The sequence below is a fragment of the Triticum aestivum genome, chromosome 4A (genome assembly GCF_018294505.1).
Source record: "Triticum aestivum cultivar Chinese Spring chromosome 4A, IWGSC CS RefSeq v2.1, whole genome shotgun sequence".
NCBI classification, from domain to species: Eukaryota; Viridiplantae; Streptophyta; class Magnoliopsida; order Poales; family Poaceae; genus Triticum; species Triticum aestivum.
Window position 1 is genome coordinate 682,890,745 of NC_057803.1, and position 12,580 is coordinate 682,903,324.

Below are 12,580 nucleotides of genomic sequence, written 5' to 3' on the forward strand. Positions count from 1 at the left end.
CGTATTAAGGAAGTAGGATTTCATAACTGATATACATCAGAGTACAACATCATATAGCTTCAGCACTTAGCTACCCCATTACACAACTGCACCAGCACCAAGTTCTACATGCAGCATCTATAACATTTTGAAATTAGCATCATAGACGGTACATAGACAGATGAATCTCATATGGAGAACTGTTGAAGCGGAAGGCGGATATTGAACCTTCATTGATGTTGAAGGTCTTTGCAACTTTAGGCCAGTGCATGTGGATGATTGACCGTCCATCCTTCGTCCTCTTCAGGAAGACTTCCATAATGAACCGTGGGTGTTGTACGAATACCTTCCTCGCCTCCTGACCATATAGGTGGTTTGAAAGGTAATCATCATTGAACTGCTTTGGAAAGGCCTGAAAATAAGGATGTGCATAAATATCTTCTCTAGATTGGAAATGGGGCAAACGAATAAAAAGACAAGGTATAATAGTTAGTACCATCCTGTAGTGAGCTGATGTCTTCTTCATTGTGCAGACAAAGATCTTGTTGTTTTTTGTCACTAATTGCTTTATCCTAACAATCTTTTTGAGTTTCTTGACTTGACTGATATTCATGGACAATTCATTTTCCCATATGCAAAAAGGGTCGAACAGTGAGTCAAAACCTCTGACAGTAGGACCTAAATGTGCAAGACCAAATTGTTAAAAACCTAAATATTAGAATGGTTCCTGCAATTGCACAATAATATGCTATTAAACAAAGGACCATGCATGTGCAAACCTCGATTGTAAACCTTGGTGCTTCCCATTGTTTCCCTACAACACATATAAGGTAGTTAGTGATCAGATTAAGTGAGGGTTGGCATGCTATCAGTAAAATATGTTGATGAAAAATAAGCACATTGCAGATTCATCAGATTATTTCGAGCCACATGGAAAACCCATTTATCCAAACCAAGCATGATTAAAAACTAGGAAATATAGCAATTGTATATGTTTCTCATGTATTAAGTGCAGCCAAATTTGATTTATTCCTCATATGCACAACAATACAAAATTCTACCCATGACAACTGGATATCGCATTGTAAAATTAAACCAAGCAGTTAACTAAACACCACAACAAATGAACCAAACTTTAACTGAGAACCACATTGCACAATAGAACATACTTCTAATAGAAGATCATACAGTTAACCAAACCAAGCATACTTAACAACTTGGAAATATAGCAATTGTATTTGTTTCTCATGTATTTTAGTACAGCCAAATTCAATTTATTTTTCACATGGTATACAATAACAAAATGCACCCACAACAATTTAACATCGCATTGCAGAATTGAACTAAACAGTTAACTAAACACCACAACAAATGAACCAAACGTTAACTGAGCACCACATTGCACAATATATAACATACTAGAAGATAAAACAGTTAACCAATCCAAGCATGCTTGACAACTTTAAAATATAGCAATTGTATTTGTTTCTCATGTACTCTGTATAGATAAATTCAATTTATTATCTCATGGAAGACAATACAAAATTGCATCCTCAAGAATTGAATATCACATTGCAGAATTGAACCAAATAGTTAACTGAACACGACAACTAATTAACCAAACAGTTAATAGGTGAGCACCACATTGCATGACATATAGAACATATACACTAGAGTAACATATTGCATGGTAAAAGTAGATAGGACAATTCACTAGAAGTTGTTAAGGAAAGGCAGGAGCAGCACATGCAACGGGTAAACTAAGAATGCTTAACCGGCGTAGCTAGCAAACTAAACATAGGTCCTTATAGTGAGCTAATAAGACAAGCTACTCCTCATCGTCGGAGATATCGATGGTGATTGGCTCCTTGGACATGGAAGAGGGCGAGGCCTCCACATCGTGGGTGCCCTCCTTGTAGTGGTGAGTTTCCTGAGCCACTCCGGGCACCAACCTGCTGGCTCTCGAGTTGAGGTAAGCACAAACACGTTGAGAAAACACCTCGTAGTCTTCGTCGATGGCACCGATGGTGGCCTCGAGAAAATGCCATGAACTGTCGTTTAAAGCAGCCAACCGCGTCGGTGCGGGAGGCGTCGACGGTGGCCTTGACGGCAAGGTGGTCCTCCAAGATCTGAGGGTCGGCACGAATGGCAGCCATCGCGAGCTCATCCGCGCATGCGGCCATGATTTGCTTCTCTGATGCAAAATGCTCCTTGAGCTCCTGGCTATACTGCGTGCACCATGGCTTAGGGTGGCGCTTATTTGGGGGAGGGATTAGTGATTTGGGTGGAAGGTGTCGCACCGATGGTCGGGGCATGTGGGATGTGGAAGGAGGAGGAGGATGGGGGTCGGGTGTGGATTACCTGCCTGGATCGACGAGGCTGAGCAGCGTGAAGGAGGGTCACCGGTAAGGAGGCGGCGCTGCAAGCAAGGAGTGAAGGTTTCAACTTGGAAAGGAAGGCGTAAATAGGGGAAATGTGGCTTTTGGTAAGGGGGGCGGGGAGGTAGATATTTCCGCGGAAGCCGAAAATTTGGATCGGTGCAGCGAAAAAAGTGGCGCACAAAGTGTCATCAGACATGGTCCCTTATTCAATGTTGTGTACGATATGTGAACATCACAAACGATTGATATAGCTTACCCGTGTGTGATGAGTTTGAACGTGGAAATTTTGGTCCAAATATCCCTGGTTATAGTGGTCATCCATGTCATTGCATAATTTGGGTACACAAAGGAGCCTACAACACACCCACACTTCTTAATCGAGCAAGTTCAGCAATTAAATAGAGTTAGTTGACCTAAACATTAACCTAACAAATTAAGACCGGCGCTCTAAATTAAACAAAGAGTACTACTCCGACTGGCGCTCGCCGATCTCCGCTGCCTCCTCCATGTCTAGCTCGTGCCCTACGATCTCCTGGGAAGGGGCTCCATGGCATCAATCACACCATACTCGGCAAGCATCTCTCCATCCGCGTCCGCCATCTCTTTGGAATAGGCCGCCATGAGATTGGCGTGGGCGGCCGCGATCTTGGCTTGGGCGGGCTCCATCGTGGCAAGGTATGCCGCGAAGGAACATACGGCTGCTCGAGCACTCTCGGCGATTGCCAACTCTTCAGTCGTGGGTTGCTGACCGTTGTCAGAGAAGCTTTGCTCAATTTGTGTGGTGACCACCGCGAGCTGGGCGTGGGTGGCCTCGACATGGTCGTGGGCGACCTCCATAGGGGCTAAGGCCACCGCTGCGGAACGGATTGTTGTGCCGCTCTCGCCAGTTTCTATCCTTGAGGCAGATGTTGTTGCCGCCAACTGAGAAGCAACAACGGATGTTTGGGCTGCCTTGGCTGCCCGGTCGCAGATTGTGGCCGCGCTCCCGCTGAAGTGAGCCGCCGAAGTTGCCATCACGACGTGGGTCCACGTCCCCATATTTCACCGACGATGATTGAATAGTAAAATGATATTTGGGAGCGAGCTAGTTTGCTTGACACGCCGGCTGTGGACTATAGGTGACACACCTTCTCGCGTAAGCCATATGCGTACTATACTCCGATGGTGCTCTGATACGTCTCCAACGTATCTATAATTTTTGATTGTTCCATGCTGTTATATTATCAATCTTGGATGTTTTATAATCATTTTATATCATTTTTTGGTACTAACCTATTGACATAGTGCCAAGTGCCAATTGCTGTTTTTTGCATGTTTTTTACATCGCAGAAAATCAATACCAAACGGAGTCCAAATGCAGTGAAACTTTACGGAGATTTTTTTGGAGCAGAAGACACATAATGGGCCCTGGCTGCGCCTGGGGGTGCTTTGAGGAGAGCACAACCCACCAGGGCGCGCCAGGAGGCCCAGGCGCGCCCTGGTGGGTTGTGCCCACCTCGGGTGCCCCTCGGACCGCCTCTTTGCTCTATAAATAGCCCAATATTCCAGAAACCCTGAAGGCATCGACGAAAATCAATTCCAGCCGCCACAGAGTCCAGAACCACCAGATCCAATCTAGACACCATCTCGGATGGAGTTCACCACCTCCATTGGTGCCTCTTCGATGATGCGTGAGTAGTTCGTTGTAGACCTTCGGGCCCGTAGTTAGTAGCTAGATGGCTTCCTCTCTCTCTCTCTCGTTTGATTCTCAATACAATGGTCTCTTGGAGATCCATATGATGTAACTCTTTTGCGGTGTTTTTGTTGGGATCCGATGAACTTTGAGTTTATGATCAGATCTATCTCTTTTTTTATCCATGAAAATATTTGAGTTTCTTTGATCTCTTTTATGCATGATTGATTATAGCCTCGTATTTCTTCTCTGATATTTGGGTTTTGTTTGGCCAACTTGATCTATTTATCTTGCAATAGGAAGAGGTGCTTTGTAGTGGGTTCGATCTTACGGTACTTGATCCTAGTGACAAAAGGGGAACCGACATGTATGTATCATTGCTACTAAGGATAAAATGATGTGGTCTATCTCTACATAGATAGCTCTTGTCTACATCATGTCATCGTTCTTATTTCATTACTCCGTTTCTCCATTAACTTAATACACTAGACGCATGCTGGATAGCGGTCGATGTGTGGAGTAATAGTAGTAGATGCAGGCAGGAGTCGGTCTACTAATCTTGGACGTGATGCCTATGTAATGATCATTGCCTGGATATTGTCATGAGTATTTGAAGTTCTATCAATTGCTCAATAGTAATTTGTTCACCCACCATTTGCTATTTTTCTTGAGAGAAGCCACTAGTGAAACCTACGGCCCCCGGGTCTCTTTCTCAGATTATTTGCCTTTGCGATCTATTTGCCTTTGCTTTTATTTTCAGATCTATTAATCCAAAAATACAAAAATACCTTGCTGCAATTTATTTTATTTGGCGTTCGATCTATCGATCTACTAAATGTTTATCTCACGTCTGTTTGCCCATCTTGGGGCGTCGCTACCCGAAAGGGATTGACAATCCCTTTTACACGTCGGGTTGTGAGTAGTTGTTATTTGTGTGCAGGTGCTGTTTACATTGGGTTGCTTGGTTCTCCTACTGGTTCACTAACCTTGGTTTCACATATGAAGGAAATACCTACCGCCACTGGGCTGCATCATCACTTCCTCTTTGGGGAAATACCGACGTATCTTCAAGAGACATCAAAAGGAATTTCTAGCGTCGTTGTCGGCGAAGATCTTCAACATATACCAAGTTCCTAATCACAAATATCATCTCCTTGCAATTTACATTATGTTCTTCTCATTTTCCTCTCCTCCTCTTCACAAAAATTTGTCGTTTTATTCACCCCTCTTCTTTGTTCGCCGTTTTCTCGTCAGATCTATCCTTTGCTTGCAATCATGAGTGATTTCGGTATGGCACCAGCAGATGATGGACTTACTCCTAAAATTGGACGTACGGGCAATCTGGATGCTAAAACTATTATCTTGGGGTAAGGGAACGTTATGGGAAAAGAACATATCCAAGAATTTTTTCAGTTGTGTTGGAAATTTAAGTCTTGATGATGCTCCTATACTTAAGACTACTAGATCTTATGCGGATGCTATTTCAGCACTAGTTCTAAAACTTGAAAGCAAATTTATCCATACTCATCCTACTTTGCAAAGATTATTTTTTGAGCTCCCCGTTATAAAGAACCCTAAGGCTAAAATGTTGGCCACTCTTGTTCTTATGAATGAGTTTGACTACATAATACAGGAAGCTAGGGAAATCTTTGATTTTTATGGTATGAATTGTGAAAAACCTGTGATAGATAGAATTGTTTATAATAGTGATTATGCATTAAGATATTTTCTTGGGGATAATAAAATCTTTGATGAGAATCTTAAAAAGGAAGTCCCCATTTTAGATATAATTCAACAAGTTTTCAATAATGTTAATCAACATTACTCGTGGATTGTTGCAGGAAATCAAAGGGCGTATGATGAAAACCAACTTACGAATGCTAAGGTTTCTATGGATAATATGTTTTATGTTCTGTTTACAAAACCCCATGATGAAAACACCTCTAAGAAATTGAGGAACAAGGATGACAAAACTTAGATCCTTGCTTTATGCCTAGCTAAGGGCGTAAAACTATAGCTCTTGTTGGGAGACAATCCAATGAATAAAATTTACTACATTACAATCATTTTAACGCAATGTTGATATCCAATATAAATCATTATCCACTCCTAGGTACTTATGCATGGCATGAGAAACTATAATGTCTAATTGTCACTGCAAACATGTTTAATCATAATGGGCTGAAGCATGGATACTAGGTTAAACATATTTACAGAAACAGAACAAGTCGAGTTCATACCCGTTTCTCTCTGCCATGGCCAGTTCATCGAATGTCGTCATTATTCCCTTTCACTTGCACGACCGAACGATATGAAAATAATAATAATTTTGCAAGAGTGCCATGGACTAAGCTGGAATCTGCAAACATTTTATTCAACAGGAGAAGACAAGGCAAATGGGCTCTTTATTAGATCAACAGTTATTCACATGAGAGCCACTCAACATTTTCATCGCGGTCTTCTCCTTGGTACAACTTGAATAAAAGGTAAAGAAATTCAGAAAAACACACTAAAATATTTTTGGAGTTTTTGGTTTTCTTGAACAAGCAAATAAAAGGGAAAAGCAAAAACGAGAAAAACTATTTACACGGGAAAGCTCCCAACAAGAAAAAGAAGAACAAGGAAATCTTTTTGGGTTTTCTTTTCAATAATACTACTAAGCATGCATAGAAAGTAAATTAGCTACACCTATTTTTTTGTTTTTTCTAAGTTTTTCAAACACACAAGAAGAAAACAATAAAATAAATCTAGCATGGATGATACGATGAAAAAGTGTGAACACCGACAGATGAAATAAGTGAACATGAATGTAATATCGGTGAGAAACACGCACTCCCCAAAGCTTTAGGCTTTTGTCCTAACATGCTAGTCGATCAGTAGCCTGGATGGTAGTAGGGGTACTGAGGAGCGGGCATCCACTCATCCCACTGCTGAGTCTCCTTCTCTGCCTCTGCAGCCTGAGCATTCCGATAAACGATGATGCCCGCAGGCATAATCCTATATCTGCCCCTGGCAACAAAATCAAACAAAGCAGGAGCAGGCAATGGAATAACATCACGAGTCTTCACACTAAAAACCAGGTTATATGGAACAAGGATGTCGGGAGATTCGATATCAGTAAAGTGATGGTGATCCATGGCTGCACGGTCTAGGTAAACCTTGGTCACAGGGTGATCATGAGGGCGTATCTCAACCTCGAAGTGAGCCGCCAAACGAGTAGCGAAAATCCCACCATGTATCTTACCCTTGGACTTATTAACGTGGAGGCGACGTGCCACAATAGCTCCCAAGCTATAAGTGTTGTCGCCCTCTAGTGCACGACATAAAACATCAAAGTCTAGTGCACTGAGCGCACCCACTTTTTCCCTAGCAAGCAAACACTTAGCGATAAATAAAGTAAAATAGTGCACGGCAGGAAAGTGTATGCTAGTGGTCGTGACGTCTGACACCCGTCTCTCATCTCCCACTGTCAAGGTACGATAAAAGGTCTCAAACTCCTCCGGCCGAGCTCCCATCAGAAGGGATCATGCATATGTTGCAAAACTCAGTAATTGGTATCTGATGGTTTTCAGCATATAAACCAAAACTCACTTCAGGAGGATTATTCCTAGGAAGGAAAGTAAAACGTTGAACAAAGATGTTTGTGAGGAGATGATACTGTTCGCATTCAGCTACGATGAAGTCAGTGAGGCCGGCATTAGCAGCATATTGTGTGAACTCCTGAAGGATTCTGACCTCTTCCAGGAACAGGGTGTGCGGCCATTCGCACGGCTGTACCTCCGCCAACCTCCGAGGATGGAGATCACTGTCAGAAGACTCCCCAATAACACCCTTGGAGTTCTTCTTAGTGGCAAACTTCCTAAAGATATTCATCTTTTTCCTATGAACAAAAAATCTGAAATTTTTAGTCCACAAATTTTTCTCAACAAAACTTCACAAAATTGATAGCAACTACTTATAGAGATACATAGAGGCCATAGCAAGCATTCAAACTACTTAGAACTCTAAGAATTCAGCATGCAAGCTCATCTACAGCAGCACCAAGAGTAGCTAATTATTGAAAATATAAACAAAAAAAAAACTGATTAGACAAACGGCAGAGTCACATACCAAGCAACAATCCCCCGAAACAGTTTTGGAAATGGAGCTTTGGGCAAAGAGATCAAAATCCGCGGGTTTGAGAGCAAGAACGCGAGAGAGAGAGAGAGAGAGAGCAACAGAGAATTTTTTTTCTGGAGGTAGCTGACGATGTGGTGTAAAGAGATAAGTGAGAGGGCCCATGTGGGGACCACAACCCACCAGGGCACGCCTGGGGGTCCTGGCGCGCCCATGTGGGTTGTGCCCACCTGGTGCACCTCCCTTTGATATTATTTGCACTAGAAATTCATAAATGTTCGAAAAAAATCATATTAAATTTTCACAGCATTCTGAGAACTTTTATTTTTGGGTCATTTTTTATTGCACAGGAAATTCAGAAAACAGACAAAACATGGCATTTTATTTTATTTAACTAATAAAAACATAAAACAAAAGGCAGGGACAGAAGGTAGTGCGTACTAAGTTCATCAACTTCATACCACTAAAAATGATCCATTAATAAGGTTGATCAAGTCTTATTAACAAGCACTTTCGATTAGCATGAAACGGAAGAACTTTCATAAATCACTAAGTTACCTCAATGGGGATATGAATGTCCCCAACAATAAGCATTTCATATTTCTTTTTGACAGTAGGAAGAGGTATTTGAAAACTTCCAATGGCGATTGTCGGAGATTTTCAATAACATTAATACCATTCACTTGGAATTGTTTCTTTGGAAAGTGCACCGTATGCTCATTACCATTGATATGAAAAGTGACCTTGCTTTTATTGCAATCAATTGGAGCTGCTTCAGTATTCAAGAAGGGTCTACCAAGGATAATCGACATGTTGTCATCCTCACGCATCTCAAGTATAACAAAGCTAGTGTAACATTAGCAACAACAACGGGCACATCCTCACAAATACCGATAGGTATGGCAATTGATTTGTCAGCCATTTGCAAAGATATTTCAGTAGGTGTGAGCTTATTCAAATCAAGTATTTTATATAAAGAGAAAGGCATAACACTAACACGAGCTCCTAAATCGCACAATGCAGTTTTCACATAATTTTGTTTGATATAGAAAGGTATAGTTGGTATCCCCGGATCTCCAAGTTTTTAGGTACTCCATATTTAAAAGTATAATTAGCAAGCATAGTGGAGATTTCAGCTTTCGGTATTTTTCTTTTATTGGTGATGATGTCTTTCATATACTTTGCATAAGGAGGCATTTTCAAGATGTCAGTCAAGCGAGTACGCAAAAATACTGGCCTCAGCATTTCAGCAAAGCGTTCAAATTCTTCACCATCTTTCTTTTTAGTTGACTTAGGTGGAAAGGGCATAGGTTTTTGAACCCATGGTTCTCTTTCTTTACCGTGTTTTCTAGCCACAAAGTCACTTTTATCATACCTTTTATTCTTAGGTTGTGGGTTATCAAGATCAACAAGTGGTTCTATCTCAACATCATTGTCTGGTTCTTTATTATTAGGTTGAGCATCTTCATAAACCTCATCATTATCTTTTTCATTATCAGTAGGTGAGTGTTCACTACCAGGTTCAGTTTCAGCATCAGAGATAGAAGTTTCATTATCATTATCAAGAGGTATTTCTATTTCAGGTTCACTAGAAGTATGCAAAGTCCTATCATTTTCTTTTTCTTTTTAGATGGACTAGGTGCAGTGGTGTTGTTCCTTTGTGAATCTTGTTCTATTCTTTTAGGGTGTCCCTCGGGATAAAGTGGTTCCTGAGTCATTTTACCTCCTCTAGTTGCAACTCTAATAACAAAGTCATGTATATTATTATTGATTTCATCTAGCAACTCTCTTTGTGATTTAGCAACTTGTTCTAACTGAGTTTGAACCATAGAAGCATGTTTTCCAACACCTCTAACATCATTTTAGATTCTAAATAACAAGTCACTCAAGCGAGCAATCATATAAGAATTGTATTTCAATTGTTTCATAACATTTGCATTGAAGTGATCTTGTTTTCTAATATAGTTTTCAAACTCATAAAGGCATTGGCTAGGATGCATATTGTGAGGATTGTCATTATCATTGAACTTCATAAGAGAATTTACCTCTACCACCTTAGGCAGTGGTGGTGTATTAAGCCCATGTATTTCTTTAATAGGAGGTAAATCTTTAACATCCTCAGCTTTAACACCTTTTTCCTTCATGGATTTCTTTGCCTCTTGCATATCTTCGGGACTAAGATATAATATACCCCTCTTCTTTGGAGTGGGTTTAGGTAGTGGTTCAGGAATACTCCAATCATCATAATTTTTCAATATGTTATTCAATAATTCTTCAGCTTGTCCAAGAGTTCGTTCCCTGAAAACACAACCAACACAACTATCTAGGAAATCCCTAGAAGCATCGGTTAGTCCATTATAGAAGATATCAAGTATTTCATTTGTCTTAAGAGGATGACCAGGCAAAGCATTAAGTAATTGGCAAAGCCTCCCTCAAGCTTGTGGGAGGCTCTCTTCTTTAATTTTCACAAAGTTAAATATTTCCTACAAGGCAGCTTGTTTCTTATGAGCAGGGAAATATTTTTCAGAGAAGTAATAAATCATATCATGGGGACTACGCACACAACCAGGAGCAAGAGTATTGTATCAAGCTTTAGCATCACCCTTTAATGAGAACGGAAATAATTAGAGAATAAAGTAATAGCAAGTTTTCTCATCGTGAGTAAAAAGGGTGGCTATGTCATTCAACTTAGTAAGATGTGCCACAACAGTTTCAGTTTCATAACCATGGAAAGGATCAAATTCAACCAAAGTAATTAACTCTGGGTCAACAGAGAATTCATAATCCTTATCATCAATAAAGATAGGTGAGGTAGCAAACTTAGGATCAGATTTCATTCTAGCTTTTAGAGATTTTTCTTTATACTTGCATAATAATTTATCTAGATCATCTCTATCTCTGCAAGCAAGAATATCTCTAGTTGTCTCCTCATTCATAACATAACCTTCCGGTACCTTAGGAAATTCATATCTAGGAAGGTTAGTTCTAGCAGGTGTTTCAGGAGTTTCAGTTTCAAGCTCATCATCAGATTCAACAACATCATGCTGTATTACTCTAGCAATTTGTTTATCAGGAAATTCACCAGGTGGCACATCATCATTATCAAGCAAGGTACTATAATCATCATAGGCTTTATCCATAGCAGTAGCATCATCATCAATAACTTGTGACATATCAGAATTAATAGCATGTGGTGGTGTTGCAAGTTTACTTATAACATAAGGTGAATCTAAAGCAGAACTGGATGGCAGTTCCTTACCTCCCCTCGTCTTTGAGGGAAATATCTTAGTCTTAGCATCCTTCAGATTCTTCATAGTGATAATATGATAATAATCCCAAGTGACTCAACAAATATAGCTATACTCCCTGGCAAAGGCGCCAGAAAAAGGTCTTGATAACCCACAAGTATAGGGGATCGCAACAGTTTTCGAGGGTAGAGTATTCAACCCAAATTTATAGATTCGACACAAGGGGAGCCAAAGAATATTTGAAGGTATTAGCAGCTAAGTTGTCAATTCAACCACACATGGAGATTAATTATCTGCAGCAAAGTGATCACTAGCAAAGTAGTATGATAGTTTTGATAGTAGTAACAGTATCAATTGTAACGGTAACAGTGATAGCAGTAGTTTTGTAACAAGTGTAACAGTGATGATAGCAGTAGTAACTTAGCATGAACAATATAAGATAAATTCGTAGGCATTGGATCAGTGACTTGTTGGATGATATTCATCATGAGGCAGTTATAGCCTAGGGCGATACGGCACTAGCTCCAGTTCATCAATATAATGTAGGCATGTATTTCGCAAATAGACATACGTGCTTATGGAAAGAACTTGCATGACATCTTTTGTCCTACCCTCCGGTGGCAGCGGGGTCCTATTGGAAAGTAAGGGATATTAAGGCCTCCTTTTAATAGAGAACCGAAACAAAGCATTAACACACGGTGAATACATGGACTCCTCAAACTACGGTCATCACCGGGAGTGATCCCGACTATTGTCACTCCGGGGTTGCCGCATCATAACACGTAGTAGGTGACTATAACTTGCAAGATCGGATCTAGAACATGGATATAATGGTGATAACATAAACGGTTCAGATCTGAAATCATGGCACCTGGACCCAAAGTGACAAGCATTAAGCATGTCAAAGTTGTAGCAACATCAATCTTAGAACATAGTGGATACTAGGGATCAAGCCCTAACAAAACTAACTCGATTACATGATGAATCTCATCCAACTCCTCACCGACCAACGAGCCTATGAAGGAATTACTCACTCCGGTGGGGAGCATCATGGAATTAGCGATGGAGAAGGGTTGGTGATGACGAAGAACGAAGACCCCCCTCTCCGGAGCACCAAACGGACTCCAGATCTGGCCTCCCGTTGAAGAACAGGAGGTGACGGCGGCTCCGTCTCGTGGATCGCG